The 22,514-nt window shown below is 44.9% G+C and overlaps 1 long non-coding RNA gene and 1 other non-coding gene across 2 annotated transcripts; one reads left to right on the forward strand and one right to left on the reverse strand.

Moving 5' to 3' along the window:
* Positions 1-944: 944 nt before the first annotated feature.
* LOC130705504 (uncharacterized) lies at positions 945-3,848 on the reverse strand. The gene is made up of 3 exons (XR_009005772.1): positions 3,761-3,848; positions 1,656-1,726; positions 945-1,152 (listed from the first exon to the last, which is right to left on the reverse strand). It is a non-coding gene; the product is annotated as an uncharacterized LOC130705504 (long non-coding RNA).
* Positions 3,849-15,105: 11,257 nt separating this feature from the next.
* Positions 15,106-15,179, forward strand: TRNAW-CCA (transfer RNA tryptophan (anticodon CCA)). Its single transcript has one exon. It is a non-coding gene; the product is annotated as a tRNA-Trp (tRNA).
* The last annotated feature ends 7,335 nt before the right edge of the window (positions 15,180-22,514 follow it).

Below are 22,514 nucleotides of genomic sequence, written 5' to 3' on the forward strand. Positions count from 1 at the left end.
AAATAAGCCAGATGCAGAAAGACAAATATTGCATGATCTCAATTATATGTGGAATCTAAAATAGTCAAACTCATAGAAACAGAGAGTAGAATGGTGGTTACCAGGGGCTAAGGAATGAGGGAAATGGGGAGATGTTGGTCAAGGGGTACAAAGTTTCAGTTATGCAAGATGAATAAGTTCTAGAGATTACTGTACAACAATGTGACTATAGTTAATATTGTATACCTGAAATTGCTAAGAGAGTAAATTTTAAGTGTTCTCAACACACAAAAAAAGGTAACCAAATGAGGTGATGGATATGTTAATTAGCTTGATTGTTCTGAATATTTCACAATGTATATGTATATATGTATGTAAAATCATATACATATGTATATAAAATCATCAAATTGTACACCTTAAATATGTACAACTTGTAATCATCAATAAAGCTGGGAAAAAAAAAAACAACAAGCAGAAAACCATGAGGGCACCCCCTGAACCCTGCCATGTTCTAGAGGCTTCCAGGATACTTCTTGAACCAAACCTGACATGCATCTGTCTGGCACAAGGATTAGGGTGAGGAGCCCAGGTCAAACCATTTGTTGAATATCAGTAAAGCTTTTTTTTTTAATTGAAGTATAGTTGATTTACAATGTTGTGTTAGTTTCTGGTATACAGCAAAGTGATTCAGTTATACATATATTTTTTTCATATTCTTTTCCATTATGGTTTATTACAGGATATTGACTATAGTTCCCTGTGCTATACAGTAGGACCTTGTTTATCCATTCTATATATAGTAGTTTGTATGAATATCAGTAAAGCTTTATTCTTAATTTTATTAAAAATAAATGTTTAATAACTTTTATTTATCAAAAATAAATAAAAATCAAAATTCTGCCTGCACCCCAGTGGACTATACTGTATGCAAAGTTTTGGAGAGACAGCAAAGTTTTGGAGACAGGAGGGACCCAGTGAGGACATCCAGGAGGCCACTTCAGTACGGAATGGAGTGATGATGGGGTGACAGTAGCGATGATGGAGGGATGTAGATGGATTCAAGAGATATTTGGAAGTATTGATACATCAATGCCGGATTGAAATGGGGATGGAGAAGAAGAAGGACACAGAAGCACTCCTGGGTTTCTGTCTTGCACAGAGTTATGCTTTCTACAAAGAAAGTACATTTATTCAAATGTTGAATTAAACTAGCACAGTGTCATAAAACTGCAACCTATTTGTGCTATTTAAATGGATTGTTTATACTAATAGTGCTTACAGTGATACTTTCTCTGTTTTTGTTTCTTAATAGTTCTAGAAAGTGCACCAGGTTCTCGCTCAGCTAATTTCACTTGTGGGAAGCTTCTGATTTTGAACCCTGAGCCCAGGCAGAGTCTAGGAGACAATGGTAGATAAGCTGCACATTCAAGCCTGTGCAGTGCAGCCCGCATCCCAGGCACTTTGACTTGGGTCAGTCCTTCCCCTCCCACCACCAAGAACCAGCTTCCCTGACAGGAAGCTCGTTGTGAGGGCATATCACAGTCAAGATGATGGGGAGAGGCTGGTGAGGTGAGGCCCGGATATGGGCCGAGCAGATGACCACCTCCTCTAGCTTGACTGAGGGGGCTCCAGGAAGACCAAGACCCAGAGGCCAACTTTCCTCTCCTACTCACCTGGCCCCATTACCTGAGATTCTCTCCTTGGAAATGAATTACTCTGCATTAAGTATCATCTCCCAGGCATTCTGAAAGGAGTAAAACATTATCATTGTCACCTTAATATGAGTGGATTTATCAGATCACTTTTCTCAGTGGCAGGAAAAGCCTGAAGTTTCACAACAACATTGTACGTCTGGCAAAGCACGGAAATGAGCATGCAGGAAACCCCCCCAATACAAACATCCTTGATGTGTCCTTGCCACACTACCAGACTGCAAAGGGCAGGCAGACAGAGGTACCTCTTCCTTCTCACAAGCCAATTCCCCCAACTAGGGAGATTATGCCATTCTAGAATATAGAACAATAATGATAATATTGTTAAATTTAAAAAATTCTAATTTACTAAGAAATTATGTGTGCCAGGCACTTGGGAAAGCACTTTACAGGTAAAATCCCACTTATTCTTTACCGTAAATCCATGGTAGGTAATTATGATTGCCTGTACTTTACAGATGAGCAAAGATCAGAGAGGCTAAATACTTGTGTAATGATGAAGCATGAATGATGAAGCCAAGATCGTATTCAAGTCAGCAGGATGTTGTAGATTAAAGAAAGCTGCACCAAGAATCAAGAGACTTGAGTTTGAAATGCAGCTTTCCCAGGCAAGAGCTACGTGACCTTGGGCGACCTCAGAGCCTCAGTTTCCTCCTCTGTAAGATGAGGAACCCGGTGATCTCCCGGGCTCTCCCAGCTCTGACATCCCATGAATCTACTGAGACATAATCTTCCATCCGCCAGGCCTCCCATCCAACCACACACTTTCTCTTGAGGCCAGTTTAATTAGCCTCTCTGTGCTCTAGCTCAGAGGAACTTTTCAGAGAGCAACCAGCTGTTACAGTGGTTGTCTTTCTTTAATTTTTAAATTAAACTGAAAAAAGCTACTCTAGTGCTAATAAGATGAATGCCTGGGCATTCAAAGGGTTGGATGGAAAATATCAACCTGCTGAATGGACAGGCTGATTCGAGGCAGGCTGGCGTGTTGCTGCCACTGTGTTCCTGTAACCAGGGCTGGGGAGGCTTAGCTTAGGGCTTCAGCTGTTCTATCAGCTGTGAACTATTCGTGTTTCTCAATTCTCAGAGTTACTCTGCCTTAGGCAGAATTACTTTCCACAAAGACACATGACAGCTGGCCTGGGGTCCCCACATAGCACCCAGGAAAGCCGTGGTGACCAGGCCTCGCTGCAAACAACTTTTCAGAAGAGGAAATGCCTTCCTTTATAATCGGGAGGAGCCTTCATCCGGGGCCTGCCTCTTGTTGATTCATCTCAAGTCAGCCTCGATCATCGCATGTGAGCGCCATGAATAAGCTACACCTGGCTCTGGCCATGGGGTCATAAATCTCAGCTTTGCCGTTTATTAAGAACACCTGGGCTGAAATCCCAGCTTTGCCACTTATTAAAAACATCACCTCAGCTAAGTCACCTAACACCCACAAGCCTCAGCCTCCCCACCTGAAAAATCGAGATTATAGTACTTTATAGGGTCATTGAAAATATTAAGTAAGACCTTACTTATATGGGAACACGTCTAGCCCATGGTTAACATACATTAAGCACTCAATAAGTATTTGTTAAATCTGAATCATAAGTTGTAAGTCTCCAAGCCTGTATGGGGAAAGTTAAAGATTTTATGTCACTCAGAGGAAATTGTGGAATTCTGCAGCCCTCAAGAGCCATTGGAAATTTAATTCCATTTATTCTGCAAGTCTTTACTGAATGCCTACTATGTACCAGGCACTGTTCTAGGTACCAAGGATACAGAAAAGAACAAGACACACAAGAACTTGCTCCCATGAAACTTATTTAGTGTAAGCTATTTGAAATTTTCAAAAGTTTAAATACATTTGGGGGACTTCCCTGGTGGCAGAGTGGTTAAGAATCCACCTGCCAATGCAGGGGACACGGGTTAGAGCCCTGGTCCAGGAAGATCCCACATGCCTCGGAGCAACTAACCCCGTGTGCCACAACTACTGAGCCCATGTGCCACAACTACTGAAGCCCACGTGCCTAGAACCCGTGCTCTGCAACAAGAGAAGCCACTGCAATGAGAAGCCCGCTCACCGTAATGAAGAGTAGCCCCCGCTCGCTGCAACTAGAGAAAGCCCGCACACAGCAATGAAGACCCAATGCAGCCAAAAATAAACATAAATAAATAAATAAATAAATCCATTTGGGGACAACAGTGTCGTATTAAGCTATTAGGCCATTAAGAAAACCCAGTGTCCAGCCTCTAAGCTCGGCCTCGGCAGAGGGCAGCCACACGCTCTTGCAACACTTTTCTTGGTGGCCCTATCACAGAGCACATTCCTGGGCTGGAAGACTGTGGCTCTGACCCAGTGTGACATTTCTTATGTCCTCAGGTATCCCTTCTGGCCTAAGTGGACAGGCCGTATAGTGTAACACAGCCTCTCTTTCCCCCAGTATATTCCTCAAAACATGACTAGATGATCAATGAGAAAAGAGTTCCTTGTCTACACAAGTTCAGAAAACAATGCCTTGAACCAAGTTCAATAGGTTTCCTTGCTTCAGGCCTTCTCAGAGGCTTTAGTAAGCTAAGGTACTTGTGAGTCTCAGAGAGGATTACAGTGTGCAACCTTTGACCAAAGTGCTGCTTCAACCATGGAACACTTCTTTATTCCGGAGTATATGGTAAGTCTGGCTTTTCCCAGTACATATTTTCAGACATACTGGATTCTTGGAAAGAAGTCAGGAGTCCTGAGTTCTGGTCCCTGGATGCTGCTGACTCACTCTATGGTCTCAAGCAGGTCAAGTCACTTCCCTAGGTCTTAGTTCCCTCATCCAGAAAATGTGTTTGTGTGGTCAAGATGGGGCAAGAAGGTGATGAAGAGGAGGGAGGAGGCTGGCCCACATCAACTTGAAGATCCCTTTCAGAAGGACCAGTTTATCATCTGGAAGGTCACCAAGCTCCCTAGTGTACAAGCTGGCTCATGACTCTGTGTGCTGGCCCACGGGTTCCAATGGCCCGTCAACACTCAACGCCCCTGGGTCTGACTGTGACGCATTCTCCGTCATCCCAAAGACCACTCCTGCTTCCCTTCAGTTCTATTAACAGCCTTTCCATTCTATGGTCCACTAGCTCTTGAAAGAATTGCTCAGTAGCTTGTGTTAGCAGTCAGGTGGGGCCTTAAAGATGCTCCAGGATGAGCAAGAGTCAGCCCAATCCCATCTGAACCATTTCTAGAGGACCTGGTGAAAATTACGCAAATATCATGAGCTAATACTTTTAACATGATCAACCATGTACAAATCAATATGTCTATCTATCTATCTATCTATCTATCTAAATAGAGAGGGAGAGAGAGAGAGACATCGATATCTATTTATTTATCTATCACCCATCAAGAAACAAAGAGATGAGAGACTGGAAAAAAATCCAATAACATATTAGCAGTGGTTTTCTCTGGGTCGTGGATAATGCGTGACTACTTTCTTATTTAAACTTTTCTATATTTTCTAAATGTTCATCAATAAGCATGTATTATTTTTATGATTCAACACAACTAATTCCTCCCCCCTTTTTAAAGAGTCATCTAGGGCAGGTCTGGGTGTGAAAGAAACCATCCAGCAGATTTTGTCAGATTGCTCCAGCAAGAGTCCTCCGCGTTCCTGTCTCCCATTACCTTGGCTTGTTTCCCTGATTCCTAATCTTCAACACCAACTCCCAAGCACAGTTTTTTAATAGCTCCCCAACTGAGTTCCTGGTATTTCCATGTGACCTCTGGCTATCAGCTTATGCAGGCCCCAAAGCCTTGGAGTAGCCACATATATTCATGCAGGTTGTCCACTGCACAACTCCAGGGGTTACAATTACATAGATGACAACGTGAATGGTACCTCCTGAGTTGTGCAGTGCACAGTCCACACAACCTTACATGGCAGCCCTGGCTGCCATGAGTCATTTACTCATGCCCTGAGTCATTACTCATGATTGCCTGAACATTTTGCAGAGACAAGTGCTATGCAGAATACGGCAGTAGCTGGGCTTGGGAGGCATCTACCTAATGTATCACAGCATGGGCTCTGGGCTCTGAAATCCAACTGCCTGTTTTATATACTAGCTCTGCCACTTAGCAGTTGAGTGACCTCTGACAAATTATTTAACTTCTCTGGCAATACAGCTTCAGTTTCTTTGCCTGTAAAGTGAGATAACACTAGTACCTACCCCCTAGTGTTGTTCTGAGGATTAAACGCAGTTAAAATATAAAGCACTTAATTTCCTGTCCCATGGTAAGTGCTCAATAAACGTTAATTACTGTAAGTATGATTTGCTCTGAAGTCACACACAGGCACCTAGAGACAAGCTCTTCAATGCTAATTAAAACTTGCATTCTTATTTAGCTCTATCTGGGTGGGATAAAGGGAAAGCCAGCCAGGGAAGGAATGAATTCCTTGGGGCCAGAACTGGATCATGGGTGCTCACCAAGGCAGCATAGGAGCCAGAGAGCCAGGGAGTCAAGCTGAATCAGGGTTGGTTAGTTAAGAATAGACATCAGCAGCAGGGGCAAGAGACAGGATGGAAATGAAGGCTGCGACGCCAAGACTACAGCCGTCTGATGGAAAAGATGCTGGATTTGGAGAGTCAGGGATCAGGAAAGAAGCTCCTGAATCATCACTGAAATATCCTTGGGATGCTCCCACCTTGTAGAGCCTGGGTCTGTTGGACCTCCTTAAAGGTCAGTGCTAATGCCTCTTCTTTCTACAATAATTAGGATTGACTCCGGCTGTGAGTTTTGAAAGCACCCCTAATAAGAGTGGCTTGAACAAGGCTGAAATTTCTCACTCAACTCAAAGTGTGGAGGTAGAAATTCCAAGGCTGGTCCATGGCTCTGCTCCTTCCAGCCCACACCTCCACCTTCTATGGGGTCTGGCCTCAGCATCGTGGTCCAGCTGGCATCCACATCTAGGCAGTAGGATGAAAGGGAGACGAAGAAGAAGAAGGGAAGGGGCGCTGCCTGCCGCCTGAGATTCCCAGGAGCTGCCACACACCTGCTCCGTCTACAACCAGAACTCAGTCGTACCCACTTGGATGCAAAGAAGCCCAAGCAGCGTCCCTTTTATTCCGGGCAACATATTAGTTTCCTACTCCTGCTGTAACAAATTACAAACTTAATGTTTAAAACAACACAAATTTTTATCTTGTGGAGGTCAGAAGTCTGAAATGGTTCTCACTGAGCTAAAATCAAGATGTCATCAGGACTGGGCTGTCTTCTGGAGGCTCTAGGGGAGAATTCATGTCCTGCCTTTTCCGGCTTTTAGAGGTCACCCCATTCCTTAGGTCATGACGTCCTTCCATCTTCAAAGCTGGCACTGGCCAAGCGAGACTTCTCCCAATGCCATCTCTCCGGTTCTGACCCTTCTGCCACCTTCTTCCGCATGTACGGACGGACTCTTGTGATTACATTGGGCCCACCTGGATAATCCATGATAATCTATTTTAAAGGCTACTGATTTGCAGTCTTAATTTAATCTGTAACTTTCATTCCCCCTTCCCATATATCATAACATATTCATAGGTTCTGGGGGTTAAGAGGTGGACATCTTTGAGAGGCTTAACATAGGCAACCATGGCAAAACTCCTATCACTATACAAGTAGGGCAAAGGACATGCCACACTCCCAAGAAGTCTGTGATCTCAGTGGGTGTCACGACACCCCACCCACCCACTGCCAAGTTCTGCCATGCTGATGGCATGGGAGGTGCCCACTGAGGAGGAGGTCAACCTTCTTGTCTGCCCAGCATCTCTTAAGGATCCCGCTCCCCTATGTGCAGTTCAGGTGGTTCAGGTGGGATGGCCCCAACCCTCTCAGACTGCTCCTGGGTGGAGTGCTGCTTCAGGAAATGGGCATGTGACCCAAGCCAGGTCAGTCACGTCATTCTCAGTACTTAGGCTGGAATTTTGGGAATGATGCTCTCCCTTTGTTCTAGGATCACTGGCTTGGAGGACAAAGGAAGCTGGGAGGGGCCAATGGCCATCTTTGTCACCACTGAGAAAAGCCTGCCTGGTGTTGAAGCCAGCGCAAAGGTGAGCAAGAACCTGTAATAGGGAGAAAGAGACAGAGGCACAGGGGACCTCCAGCCATGCCCACAGCCTGAGAGCCACCCCTGGGCTTTCAATGCTCCTGGACCAATAAATTCCCTCTGCTCTTTTCTTTTTCCTTAAACTAATTTGAGTTTCTTTCACTTGCAGCCAAATGCCTCAGCTAATACACTCAAGAAATACCTGTTGGGGCAAATCACAACTTCCCAGAGCCCTGGAGTGTCTCCTGAATCCCAGCTCTTCAATGCTCTGCCTCTAAGCCAAGGATCAGGACCCACGAGGCCCTCCAGCTTCTATATGCCCTCACAGATACTCAAACACCTGGCCTCCCACGGCCTAGCTCAGCCCAAATGCGTGGAGACTTTGCCAAGTCATTTACTCTGCCTGGGAAAAACCCCCATGTAACCAGGGGCCCTTCCTGGCCACTCAACTGCTCTTTTCCTTCTGCATCTGCTGGGAACACTAACAAAGAGTCCAGAGGTAACCCGAGACATGCGTGGCTCTTGTAGGACATCCATATGGAAACTCATGGCTGCAGAAGGAAGAGAGAAAGAACAACTTTCTTGCTCTGAGTGGCAGCTGTGAGAACCTATAGTTACTTCCTCTCTCCCGCAGCCCCCTCCCGAGCACAGCTTTTCCTGGCCTCAGTCCCTCCCCGCAGTCCAGCTCTTGGCTGGGTTCCAAGTAAAAGACACTCCTTTAAATGTAACCGAAAGCAGGAATACTACCTCCAGGGAACCCAGCTACAGAGGAGGAATTTAGAAGACATAGCCATCCCCAGCCATCCCCTGTCCAAGCTAAGGTCAGAATCAGAGCGCTTCTGAGTTGCCAAAAGGAGCAACGGAACTGAAGAAGTTTACAAAGCACCTGGGGAGCTGCTTTGCTATTATAAGTGTCTCATTTCAAAATTTCCTGTCAGTAGTACACCTGGCTGGCTCATGGGAGCAGCTGTGAGCAGCCTCTCTGAGACTTAAACATCTCCCAGCCCCCTTTACCTTTTCCCAGCTGGATGGGGCAGGAGAGCCTATAAGACCCATCTGGGTTCTGGTGTCTTTAAAGAAATCAACACCCTCTTAGGTCATTTATTGAATGAGAAATTAACTTGTACTTTGACTAAAATCAAGTGTGAAGTCATAGTAATCACTGCCATTTACAGAGTACCTCCCATGTACCAGACACTCCACTTAACCTAACTACAACCTACCAGGAGGTTTATTATCCCCAATTTACAAGTTAGTTGCCCAGGAACTCACTTACAAGAAGGTATGTCCTCAAAAAGAACTCAATCCCACTGAATTAATTAATAAAGAAAATTTACCTAGCAGTACAGCTGTCAACATCTGATAGGAGTGCTCACCCCTGCTCCCCAGGGGACAGCGCCTCCTTTCTTTGTCTTCTGTATGACTTTGTTCTGAGAAAAGTCCCATGGTGACACATCGTTTGAAGACCACTTGTAGAAAGAGCCCAGTTCTTGGCGAGAGAGAAGGTCTGGGATTAAATTCTGGCTCTGCTGCTTAACAGCTGTGCAATTTTGGATAAGTCAAGTAAGCAAGCTGAGCTTCCAGTTTTCTCAATGAAAAGTAGAGCTCGGAATATCCATCTCTCTGGGGTTGTGTAGGGATTTGAGATAATATTTGTAAAGTGCCTCACAGTGAGTACATGGTAAGTGCATGGTTTTACCAGTAGTTAGGTACTGTAATTGGTTGATCTGGGACAGAGTGATGGGCTCGATGAATGGGAGGATGTTGAGGGCAGAGAACCCGTTGAAAGAAGGCCCAGGAGAGGGCAGAAGTCACCAGACAGCAAGGTGCAAGGGGCAAAGTTACAGAGTAGACCAGGAACTGTGGAAGGAGCAGTGAGTGCCAGGGAAGACAAATGGCTCTAGTACCAAGGTGCCAAGGATGCCACGGCCTAGAGCCCAAGAGCTGGCTGGAGGCAGAAGCCCCGTAGGACCTTTCTTCCAGAAGGACCACTCGTCCACATGCTGAGGAACACCAAGGCCCTTGAATTGACTTCCTGTACAAAGGGGTGGAGACTCAAGAAAGTTCACTTGCTCACTTGCTCTTCCATTGCCAGACAAACAGCCCCTCTGCCCTCTTCCCACCCTTCCCCCCATCACTCTCCAGGAGGCCGAGTGGAAACATTCCCCAGAGCCTCCTCTCGCTGCAAAGCCACGGGTAGGAGGCTCTTAAAAAGCAAATATTCAGCTTCATAAACATGTCATAAATTCATAACCAGTTCTCCACATTCTTCATGTTTTTATGCGATGCATCTAATATCTTTCTACTCTTGACTTTGAACTCACATTTTTGGGTCCAGGTTACTAAGAAGTGGCTGTTCACAGGAGATTTTATTACTATTTATTACTTCTGTGTGGATGGGGCAGTTGCTTCTTTTTTATTCATCTCCAAGAAAAATATATTCCCTGTGGCACTTAGACAAAACATGATATTAGACATATTTTTCTTTTTCTGAAGAAGTTGCTTCAACTTCTGGTAAGATAGCGTCTAACCTGGATCTCCCAGAGGCTGCTTGCTTTCATGGTTTCAGGGTGGGGGCCATTGTGTGGGAACCTACGTCTATTTCCTTCCCTCAGAATGAATGTGCTCAAGACAAGTGCCATCTGATGCCCAGCAGGCTCCTTGCAGATTCTAACCATAAATATGCATAAACCACAAAACAGGAGGGGAGCCAGCTCTTGATTAACCAGTATTCAATCAACCAGAACTCTCAGTTAACCGAAACTCTGTACTTGACTTCAAAAGAAAGGCCTAAGAACGAAGAGGAAAGAAGCTAATACTGGAGGGTGAGCTTTAGAAACAAAGCTCTTCCAACATACAGATGGCCAGTAGGCCCATGAAAAGATGCTCAACATCACTAATTATTAGAGAAATGCAAATCAAAACTACAATGAGGTACCACCTCATGCTGGTCAGAATGGCCATCATCAAAAAGTCTACAAATAACAAATGCTGGAGAGGACGTGGAGAAAAGGGAACCCTCCTACACTGTTGGGAATGTAAGTTGGTATAGCCACTATGGAGAACAGTGTGGAGGTTCCTCAGAAAACTGAAAATAGAGTTACCATATGATCCAGCAATCCCACTCCTGGGAATATACCCAGACAAAACTATAATTCAAAAAGACACATGCACCCGTATGTTCATAGCAGCACTATTCACAATAGCCAAGACATGGAAATAACCTAAATGTCCATCGACAGATAAATAGATAAAGAAGATGTGGTACATATATACAATGGAATATTTCTCAGCCATAAAAAAAGAACAAAATAATGCCATTTGCAGCAACATGGAGGCAACTAGAGATTATCATACTAAGTGAAGTAAGTCAGAAAGAGAAAGACAAATACCACATGGTATCACTTATATGTGGAATCTAGAATATGGCATAAATGAACCTATCTACAAAACAGAAACAGACTCATAGACATAGAGAACAGACTTGTGGTTGCCAAGGGGAGGGGGGGAGAGGGATAAATTGGGAGGTTGGGACTGGTAGATGCAAACTATTACATTTCAAATAGATAAAAAACAGAGTCCTATTGTAGAGCACAGGGAACTATACTTAATATCCTGTGATAAACAATAATGGAAAAGCATATTTTTAAAATGTTAAAAAAAAAAAAACAAATCCTTTCCGGTAGCTGTTTTTATTATAGCCAATACTTACCAGGAGCTCACAGAGTGCCAGACACTAGGCTAAGTAGTACATATGCATTATCTAATTCAGTCCTCACAACAACCCTTGAAGGAAGTACTCTTATTGTCCCCATTTTACAGATCAGAAAACTGAGGCTCAGAGTGGTTAAATAACTTGCCCAGTCACACAAGACTGCCCTCAAATCCAGGATTCTGACTCTAGAATCCACAAGCGTAACTGTTCTAGGAAATCAGTAAATTCAGTTCCAATGTCTACACCTCCTACAGACACATCTAAAATTAACAGGAGTCTATTTACCCCCTCTTTTTACAATCAAGGAAATGGATGCCCAAAAAAAGGAAGGAGTCAGCCTGTGGGCACCCAGCCAGCAACTGACAGAGCCAGGATCTGAAACAAGTTCAGCCCTTAGGACAGTACCCCTGCTCAGCCCTTAGGACAGTACCCAGAGGCTGCATGTTTAGAAAGGTGGCACAGCCAAGTTCCCCAATTTCCACGACAGCCCTCTCTACTGCTCCTGGGGCTCATTAATATAGGACAGTGAGACAGTTTTTCGATAGATTTCGAACAAGAATTTGGAAGGGAGTAAATTAGCCACTTAATTAACTTTTTAATTTATCAGTCAAGTAGCAGGAGTTAATTGAAGTTTCCTTTGGGTATTAGGTTCAATAAGCCAACATAATAGCCAGGATTCAGGGAGCGCACACAATGTGCAAGCTCTACCCTGAGTAATTTACATGTTTTAATTTAGTTAATCCTCACACAAGCTGATGACTCGGGACTGATGTTATTCCATTGCACAGGTGAAGAGACTGAGGCACAGAGAGATTAAGCACTTGCTCAGGGCCTGCTGAATTTATGGACTATTTGTATAAAACTGCTTCCACATATATTTTCTATTTGATGTCATAGCAAACTTGTGATTCACAAACGAATATTTTATTTATTTTTATTTATTTATTTATTTTGGCCGCACTGCGTGGTTTGTGGGATCTTAGTTCCCCATCCAGGGATCAAACCTGGGCCCCCCTGCAGTGGAAGCGCAGAGTCCTAACCACTGGACCGCCAGGGAATTCCCGAAAATTCTCTTATTTTTATCACCTCCATTTTAGAGGAGGAGAACCAGGGCTTGCACTAGCCCTGTCACTTTTGAGCTATGTAAGCTTGAGCAAGCACTTTACCTCTTCAAGCCCTAATTTCTGTAAAATGGTCAGGGTGAACCGGACACTCTCTAAGATCCATCCCCACCTCCTCCGTGCTGGAATACCCAAGATAATGAAGAGAGATGGCCTTGTTCTCTGGAATGTCCTTCCCCTGTGTCTGGCAAACCTGAGGTCTCTTGGCTTAAATACAGGCATGTGGGCACCACCATAGTGGTTGTGAGTAATTATGAGACTTAACTATCCATGCGCCCAAGGGCAGAGGAGAAGGGTTGCATTTTTACACTGATCTAATCAAAGCCTGCTTCATTCAGAATGTGCAACAATTCTGATTCCATGAGCACCCGATGGATGGTCTGGGGCCAGCTTCCCTTGAGGTGATGTTGAGGAAATGACACGGGGTGTTCACTCATGAAAAGTCCTGGAGCATCACCCAAGGAACGAGCCACATGGGAGATGGACATGGCCATCAGGTCGTGCCTCTCAAGGTCTAAAGCATCAGGGAAACCCCCCGATTACATATGCATGGCAAGATCGGAGGCTGAAGGCCTAGTGTTTTTCTGGGTATTTTTGTTTTGTTTTTTTCTTTTCTTAAGGCACTCAATTCTGTTTACATTTAAAAGGGCACTGTGTTCTGGCAGAATTTGCTTTTAAAATAAAAGGTAGGGGATAGATAAGAAATTAATGGGCCTCTTGAGTACATGATGACCTGTCATAGCTTTGACACCCGACATTTGGAGAGTGGGGAGTAGATGAAATACAACACAGTAAAGCTTTCACTGACTCAAAAGGTTCAGAGAACTGGGCATTTTGTCAGAAGCTGTTGAACAACTACAATGTATTCAATTTGGAGAGACCTAGCTTGCCACCTATTATTAGAGTAAAAAAAAAAAGTTTCTACCCAACACTAAATCTTCCTGTTCTAGAGAATTCCCACTGAGAGTTCTGGGGTAAGGCAGAGCCCATCTCCACTGCAGAAGTCTAAAAGATATTCATTTCCCCAGCTTCCCTTGCAGCTAAGTCACAGCCAATCAGCTGGGCCCATGAGCTTTCAATCAGAAACTGGTGATGCAAAGAAGTAGGGCCAATGGAAAGGCATTCTGGTGAGGCCAGCAGCAAAGCAGCAACCTCTGATATCCAGGAACAGTGATGGTGACCCCGGTACACTGGTAATGTCCTCTGCTCAGGGGAGATGTCAGCAGTGTCCTTACTAGGCTGCTTCTCAGGCATGATTTTGGCCTTAGTCCTCACTGCCATATTGCCTCCCTTGTTCCAGCTCATTTTCTAAGCCTGGATCTTCCAGGTGATTCTGTGAGCTCCCCAATAGCCTTTCAACAAACTATTTTTCTTCTTAAATCAGCCAGAGTTGGTTTCTGTTGTTTATAACTAGGAACTCTGATGGAGGTACTAGTTATGTGACTTGGGCAAGTTACTTAATCTCCCAGACCCTCAGCCTTCCTATCTGTAAAATGGGGATTATACTCATGTCTTTCATTTATTCACTCAGGAAATATGTAATTATTGAACACCTGCTCGGTGCTAGGCACTGTCTAGCTCTCCTACACTCATACATTTATAGTCTGATGGGAAAGACAGACATTAACAAATTTTCACGGAAGTAATTTATTACAGTTGTGTAAGATTTTTGGAAAAATTCATAGCAGCATAATTTATAATAGCCCAAAACAAGCCAAATGTCTATCAACCGATGAATGGAAAAACAAAATGTGGCATATCCATGCAATGGAATATTACTCACCCATAAAAGAAATGAAATACTGATATACACTACAACATGGATAAACCTTGAAAACATTATCCTAAATGAAAGAAAGCAAGCACAAAAGGCTACATCTTGTATAATTCCATTTATATGAAATGTCCAGAAAAGGCAAATCCATAGAGACAGAAAGTAGATTGCTGGTCTCCAGGGGCTGGGGGGCAGGGAGGATTGAGAGTGTGAAAGGTGAGAGTTTTCATTTGGGGCGATGAAAATGTTCTGGAATTATACAGTATATATTGACGATGGTTGCACAAACCTGTGACGCTACTAAGAACCACGGAATTGTATACTTTAAAAGGGTGAATTTTACAGTGTGTGAATTACATCTCTAAAGAGGGCTCTCACTCTTATTCCATTCCTCATCACTGCCTTCCCTTTGTGCCCTATCCTCTTCTCTCCAAATGCAGATAGTTTTTCTCAGCGCTGCTGAGAAAGATCGCCTCTGGTATGCCTAGATGCATAGGCTTCTGGCTTAGCAGCCCCATCAGAAACAAAGATCCTTCCTCTCTCCAGGTCTCTTGAAATCAATTCCAGAGAAGACCCTGATTGGCCCCACTTAGGTCACATGCCCATTTACAGGCTAATCACTGTGGGGAAGGGGGGCAGGGTAAGACTATGATTGGCTCAGCTTAGTTACCTGGAAACCCCTGTTGGGAAGGAGGTGGGCTCTGCGATTATCAGCCCCACCAGAACCACAGTATGAAGGGGGAAATTTTCAGGGACTTCCCTGGTGGTCCAGTGGTTAAGACTCCATGCTCCCAATGCAGGGGGGCCCAGGTTCGATCCCTGGTCAGGGAACTAGATCCCACATGCCGCAACTAAGACCCAGTGCAGCCAAATAAATAAATGTTTTTTAAAAATTAAAAAAATAAAGGGGGAAATTTTCCCCCAAAGGAAAGGAGGGGCTGTGACCAAAAGAGGTGGGGATGAGATGGTATGCTTGACAACCAATATCTATCCTGCTTCACCATGATCACTACAGAAACCAAGTCTGTTCTAGGGGTGCCAGAAAAACTTCCCTAAGCGCTGTTAAGACCTAGAGAATAAGTAGAAACTAGTGAAATAAAACCTGTACCTGAGAAAGAATGTTACAGGTGTAGGTAACAACTCACAAGAGAAGATAATATAGTTGACCCTTGAACAACACAGGTTTGAACCAGGTGGGTAGAACTGCAAGTAGAAAGGCCAACTATAAGCTATACTAAGATTTTCCACTGTGCAAAGTGCCAGCATCCCAACCCCCTTGTCGTTCAAGGGTCAACTGCATATGTTAAAATACATCAACTCTAAACCACTAAGTAATCATCACTCTAGGACCCAGGAATCCTGACTCCCAGACTAGGTTCCTTTCTGCTTTGGAGAGCTGTGACTTAGAACACACCCTGCCTCAAGTGGCCTGTGGAAAGCTCCACCTGAGATCCGTCACTGCTGGTGAGTAACGTACCTGATTCTAGAAGACTCTCTGTTTAGTGTCATAAGCGAAATAAACACCATTTCATGCCTAGTGTTCCATCCCTCTTCCCACATAAAGGTTGCAAGCAGATATTTTCATAATCCTCACTTCCATCTATGTAAAACTGTGCCAACAACAGTCGATAATGTCAGCTCAAACATATTGCTTGCATCTTGGAACTCTGCACAGCGGGGTTTTGGGGTTTTTTTTTAATGTTAAAAAGTGGGGGCGTTGCAAAGCTGGACTGATACGATGCATAGACTGTATGAAGCTGGAAGAGAATGTAAAAGTCATCCACCCGCTCGTCTTAAAGATGGGAAAAATCAAGGCGTACTGGAAGATTTTAGTGACTTGGTCAAAGCTACACAGATGCTCCTGTCCCCTAAGCTGTCCATTTCTGGCTCAGTCAGGACCCATTTGGTTGTAAAGGGCAGAGCCAGTGAAAAGTCCACAGGCAGGGCTGGAACTGGGGGATCAGATGACGTCATCATGACACACTCCCACTCTCTACTTGAGGTAGAGACTGTCCTGATCTGCCCAGGACTGAGGGGGTTCCCAGGATGCAGGACTTTATGTTCCAAAATCAGGTCAGTCTGGGATGAGTTGGTCACTCTAGTCTATCTCTTCAGCTGTGCTGTCCTCTCCATCTTCTCTCACAGAGGCAAGATGGCTGCAGGGCTATGTCCCACCCTCTCAGGAACTCCTGCAGAAAAGGGCTATCTGAGTATCACCAGCAGGAGTCCTGCAGTCCTCTCTGATTGGCCAGATTTGGGTCACATGTACTGAATGCCTCACTATATCCAAGAGGTCAGGCTTGTGCTCAGCTTCTCCTAGACCTTGTAGAGAAATGACTACACAAGACCACACACTGGTCACTATTTCATTGCTGTAATTTGATGCCCATGTGCGATGCCTGGAACTGCATAACAAAATATATGTATATAAGTGCATAAAAGATGATTGATACATAGATGACAAACATATAAACAACTGTATAACAAGATATATAACCTAGCAACTGTATAACAAGATGGTGCTGGTGACCCTGTAAGAAATTGTTCCCAGGACCTAGATTTCAGATCCAGATGACATACCCTGACAAAGGCACTTTTTGCAATCATATGAAATGATGCTACAGGAGTTTCAACCGGACCTCACCCTGGACAGGCAGAAGCCCATCACCACAAATCCAAATGTATCTCCTAGGAGGAAATGGGGTGACCTAAAGAAGCAGTCCTCCCTTGGGACTTCCCTGGTGGCACAGTGGTTAAGAAGCCGCCTGCCAATGCAGGCGACACGGGTTCGATCCCTGGTCCAGGAAGACCCCACGTGCCATGGAGCAACTAAGCCTATGTGCCACGACTACTGAGCCTGCGCTTAGAGCCCTTGAGCCACAACTACTGAGCCCATGCACCGCAACTACTGAAGCCCGTGTGCCTACAGAGCCTGTGCTCCACAACAAGAGAAGCCACCGCAATGAGAAGCCCGCGCACCGCAACCAAGAGTAGCCCCCGCTCGCAACTAGAGAAAGCCCGCGAGCAGCAACAAAGACCCAACGCAGCCAAAAAATAAATTTAAAAAAAAAAACTTTATTAAAAGAAAAAAAATAAGAAGCAGTCCTCCCAGTGCATCCTCCAGCCTGAAACTTCCTGGTCCACTTTGCTGAGATTGTACCCTTTGTGCTTGTCACAGGAAACTGTGCTATCTGTAAGATTCCGGGGTGGTTTTGTCAAGCCCCCAACCCTGTCCTGTGGAGAAATGCTTCACCTGGGCCAAGCGCCCACCCTGTCACCTGTAGGTGAGGCAGCCCCATACAACACAGGTAAGTTAAGTATCAAGGACGGCGTGCTGTTGCCAAAAGAAGGAGGGCGATGGATTTTAGAGTCCCAAAACAACACACATCCACCCCATCATTTCGTGCTGTTTAATTCTGCTGACTTTTCATATCACGGTAGTCCCCTCTTATCCACGCTTTTACTTTCTTCGGTTTCAGTGACCCGAGGCCAACCTCCATCCGAAAATATTAAATGGAAAATTCCAGAAATAAGCAAGTAATAAGGTTTAAATCGCACATTCTGAGCAGCGTGATGAAATCTTGCATCATCCTGCTCCATCCTGCCTGGGATGTGAATCATCCCTTTGTCCAGCGCATTCCATCCCTTAGTCACCTAGTAGCCGTTAGGGTTATCATCAGATCAACTGTCATGGTATCGCAGTGCTTGTGTTCAACTGACCCTTATTGTACTTAATAACGGCCCCACACCCTGGCACACTGCTGATGGGGTGCACATTGATTAAGCCTCTCTGGATAACATTTGGACATCCCTGTCAAATTTAAAATTCTTATACCCTATGACTTGGGAATTATCCTCCCAGGAATTTATCCAACAAATATTTTGGTAAGTGGGGAAAGGGTGTATATTCAGGTTAATTACCGTGGCATGGTCAGAGAGGACTGGAAACCAACTGTTAACAGGGGGGGGGGGGGGGGGTCAGTGAAATATATTGTCGTGTGTCCGCAATGGAATAAGACTTGCTCAAGGCATAAGGCAGCTCTGTGTTTACTGATGTGTATCTCTAATATACATCGGTAAGTGCAAAAGAGCAAGGTGAAGAATGGCCATATAATTATTTTGTATTATTCCTGGCATGGCTGCATGTAAATCAAACACTTGTAGATCAAATTGATTTAAATATTGTAGAAACTCTTTTTCAAGAAACACTACTACATATCCTTTGAGAAAATGAAGACTGCTTCAATAAAATGAATAAAATGAAAATGTTATGCTTCAGTAAAATGAAATCAGCTCCCAATTTGTATCACAGGGACCCAGCAGGTTACAAAACTCTGCTCAAATGGTTTAATTTAAGAGGTTTTAATGAAGGGATCAGTTACGGAGGTGTGGATAGAGTTAAGGGAGCCTTCAAGAGATGAGGGCAGCAGGAAGCTGTTGCTAGCTCTGGGTCTTCAAGGGCAAGGGGAGAAAAGCAATTCTGCAGAACCCAATGAGAACTGAAATCAGGGCGGAGGAGCTGCCTGGCAGGAATCAAAGTCATGGAAGGGTCGAGCTGATGGTGCCAAAGCAAAGAGGGAGTGAGGAAGAAATACTCTGACTTCTCTCCTCCCACCCTCTAATTTTTTTGCCCGTAACTTCCATTGACCAAACCAAAATGGAAACCAGAGGGCAAGGGAGCCCAGGTAAGGTGATCTGCAGGGCTCAGCCCTAGGTCTAGAGAAGGACAGCACATGGACTGAGGGGAGGCAAGGGGAGGGATGCTGAGGGTCTCCTGCATGATCCGCCCTGTTGCATCCTCTCAGCATCCATCTTGCCCCTCACTCGGATGAAGAAACTCTCATCCCCAGCATTACTGAGACATCAAATTCCATAAACTGCCCTGTCGTGGAAAGGAGATGTCAATTCAGTCACACTGTCACTTGGAACCTAAATTGTAACACACCCTTCACGTGAGGTAGCAGAAAGGCAAGCAGAAAAAGGAAACTGTGATTGATTAGATAAGACATGCATAACAACTACCATCCACACCTTTCGGTCCCCTGCTGATCAAGGGACTGAAATCGACAACCAAGCCTCCGTCTTCCACCACCCAATCCACCTTCTCCCTACTCTCAGCACTGCAGATGACTAGAGTTTTATTTACTTGATAGGATGAGTCAACCTTTTATTTCCATAGGATTAGAGCCCTTAGTGACTCAATATTCACTGGGTTGTCATGTTTTTCACTAACCATTATTACTGTATATGAGAGTGCTAAGAAGTGACCCAGTGAGTCTTCTGGGCTCTGGATATGGTTTTTTTTTTTTTGCCTTTGTTGGGTAGCAGTAACCTAATTTTCCTTGATGATAAGGATCAACCCCCACCCCCCCCCGCCCCGGTCAACACAGTAAGCTTCCATCTGCTTGTTGGTCCAGTGGCATGAGGAGCCTCAAATGGCCAGGGACACTTTCAGCTTCAGCTCTAATAGAACTATGCCTGTGGTCCCTGGTGGAAACCAGGACCTCCAAACTCACCAACCAGGGATTTCAGGGATGGCAAGCCAAAACACTCTAAGTGGGTTGTTACGTGTAATAGTCTAAAAATGAGATGGGGTTACTCCCACCTCCCCCTTGGTTCCACGGCCTTGTATTTTGGATATGGGGGAAACACTGTATTTACTATATTTCACAGGACAGAAGCCCCAAACTTTAAGGACGTTATTTCCCGGTGGTCTTTAGGTCATTCTACAGTTCTATTAAGCTTCTGAGTGGTGGGTCACACAGTAGTATCAGCTAATTTTGTCAGCAAGAGGCCAGTGCTGTACTTCCTCTGCCATAAAGTGAGTTCCTTGGTTATTTAGAGGTGAGATGGTGTAGGACACCAAGGCAGTTGAGGTCCCTTCAGAGTCCACATGGCAGCTGTGCTAAAAACCACTCAGCTGGGCTTCCCTGGTGGCGCAGTGGTTAAGAATCCGCCTGCCAATGCAGGGGACACGGGTTCGAGCCCTGGTCTGGGAGGATCCCACATGCCGCGGAGCAACTGGGCCCGTGAGCCACAATTACTGAGCCTGCATGTCTGGAGCCTGTGCTCCACAACAAGAGAGGCCGCGATAGTGAAAGGCCTGCGCACCGCGATGAAGAGTGGCCCCCACTTGCCACAACTAGAGAAAGCCCTCGCACAGAAACGAAGACCCAACACAGCCATAAATAAATAAATAAATTTAAAAAAAAAAAAAAAAAACCACTCAGCTATGTCTCTGGTCCCGATTCTCCTCTACATGGAAGAAGAATTCTCTTCCTAAGGTCTAGCAGCCTACCCTTGTTTTATCCTCCCTGCTGGTTTCCTGTAAACTTCAGGAGGCAGAATGGTGTCATAGGAAAGCACGTGAGTTTTAGAGTCAAAAGTCCCAGATTCAAATCCCAGCTCTGCCCCATGTGACCTGTGAGATTCTAACTATGCAGTTTCCTTGTGAATAAAATAGGCATATTATACCTACTTTGCAGGTTTTGGGGTGAATTAAATAAACTAATGTAGATAAAAAGTCAGGTACACAATACACATTCAATAAACATTCCTCCCTCCCTCCTGCCTTCAAACTAAATTCCACATCTGAAGCATCCATTTTAGAAACTGTTTATAACAAAACATGTACCTTAGGGAAATTTATAAAACAATACCAGTTGAATTTTCTCTGCCTCACCCTTGCTGCCCTGATGATGCGCATGGCATAGATTTATCATAAAAATCTACAGCTCTCAGCTTTTCAATTCCTCATCTTTTACTTTCACACATGGCCAGCTCAGCATTCTTCTCTGTCTCAATGTTTCTAAATCTGCCAGTTTTGTGCAAGCCAAAATCCCCTGTCTGGGCTTGAGTCCAGTTTTCTCAGCAGATGATTTCTTTTGGTAAGCCCTAATACTTACAAATCATCCTCTGGTCTAACTCAACCCTTGGCCCGAGTTATACACGTAAGCACATGAGACTGTAGGGGGTTAGAGGAGAGAATGGTGGAGGGGAGAATGTGTATTTGTGTGTGACCCAGTCTTTGAATAACTTTCCTGCATGGGAGTTCCATACTGTCAAGATTGTTGTTTGCAAGCAACAGAAATCAGACTACCAGGGTCCATAGCATTGGAAAGAGGCTGAAGAAACAGATGTGGAAAACAGGTGGGAACCAAGACAGCCCAAGAGGACCAGACAGCAAGGACCATGCAAAGCTGCTGCCACAAGGACCACCTGAGTCAGCACCCCTTCCAGTGATGCTGGCCAGGAACGCCTGCCAGTGAGGAACCACCAGCTTCCTTCCATCTTTCCCCAGGAGAGTGTGATCAGTCAAGTCTAAGTCCATGCCTGTCCCTGGCCTGACCACAGCAGGAAGCAAGAAAATCTGGTCCCCTTAGGTTCTGTATCTGGAAATAAGCACTACCTCCCACCAAGACACAGTGGGGCCTCCCCCTAAATCAGGGGGCTAGCGGGAGGGTGCTACTAACTGGATGGTAAATATATACACACAACAAATTTTCAACAGACATTCATTCACTTGGTTTTAGGCAATTAACAATCCTTGGCTGACTTGTTTAAAAGAAAGTTTGTTATAACTTATTTGTAGTGAGAAAGAGCACTACATATATTTTGTAACATTTTTTAAGGCCTGAAAATGGAACATTTCATCTCATGGTTACAGGGCTGTGTGCTGTAACCACTGGCAGAGAAAAACCATCTCAGATGGATCAGATACAAGAGGGCAAAAGAGAAGGGTCCCTCTAAATGTTGTTCCAAATAGAGTTCCTGCCTCCTTCTGGGCAGGTCTGGGCAATTAGGAAGAAGTCCTTCCAGAAACACAGGCGACCTCCCCCCCAGGCAGAGGAAATACAGAGTTTGCTCTGTTCTCGGCCCTAAAACCAGTGAAAGTGAGGCCTCACGCAAACAATGAGACTCTAGTCCTCAGCCTTCCATCCAACCATTCACTTCTCCTTTCACCTAAGCTAGAATCTTGAGAGCCCTCCTTGGTGCTTCCCTGACTTCATCCTTTGCATCCAACCGATCGCCAAATCCTGCAGTGTTTGCCTCCTACACACATCTCAAGTCCCTCTTCTCCTCACACCCCCGCTGCCTCTCTCTTGGCTCTGATGCTCATCAGCTGCTGTCTGGAAACAGCAACATCCTCTAACTTGTGTCCTGTCT

This window comes from Balaenoptera acutorostrata, chromosome 17, assembly GCF_949987535.1.
Source record: "Balaenoptera acutorostrata chromosome 17, mBalAcu1.1, whole genome shotgun sequence".
Taxonomy (NCBI): Eukaryota; Metazoa; Chordata; class Mammalia; order Artiodactyla; family Balaenopteridae; genus Balaenoptera; species Balaenoptera acutorostrata.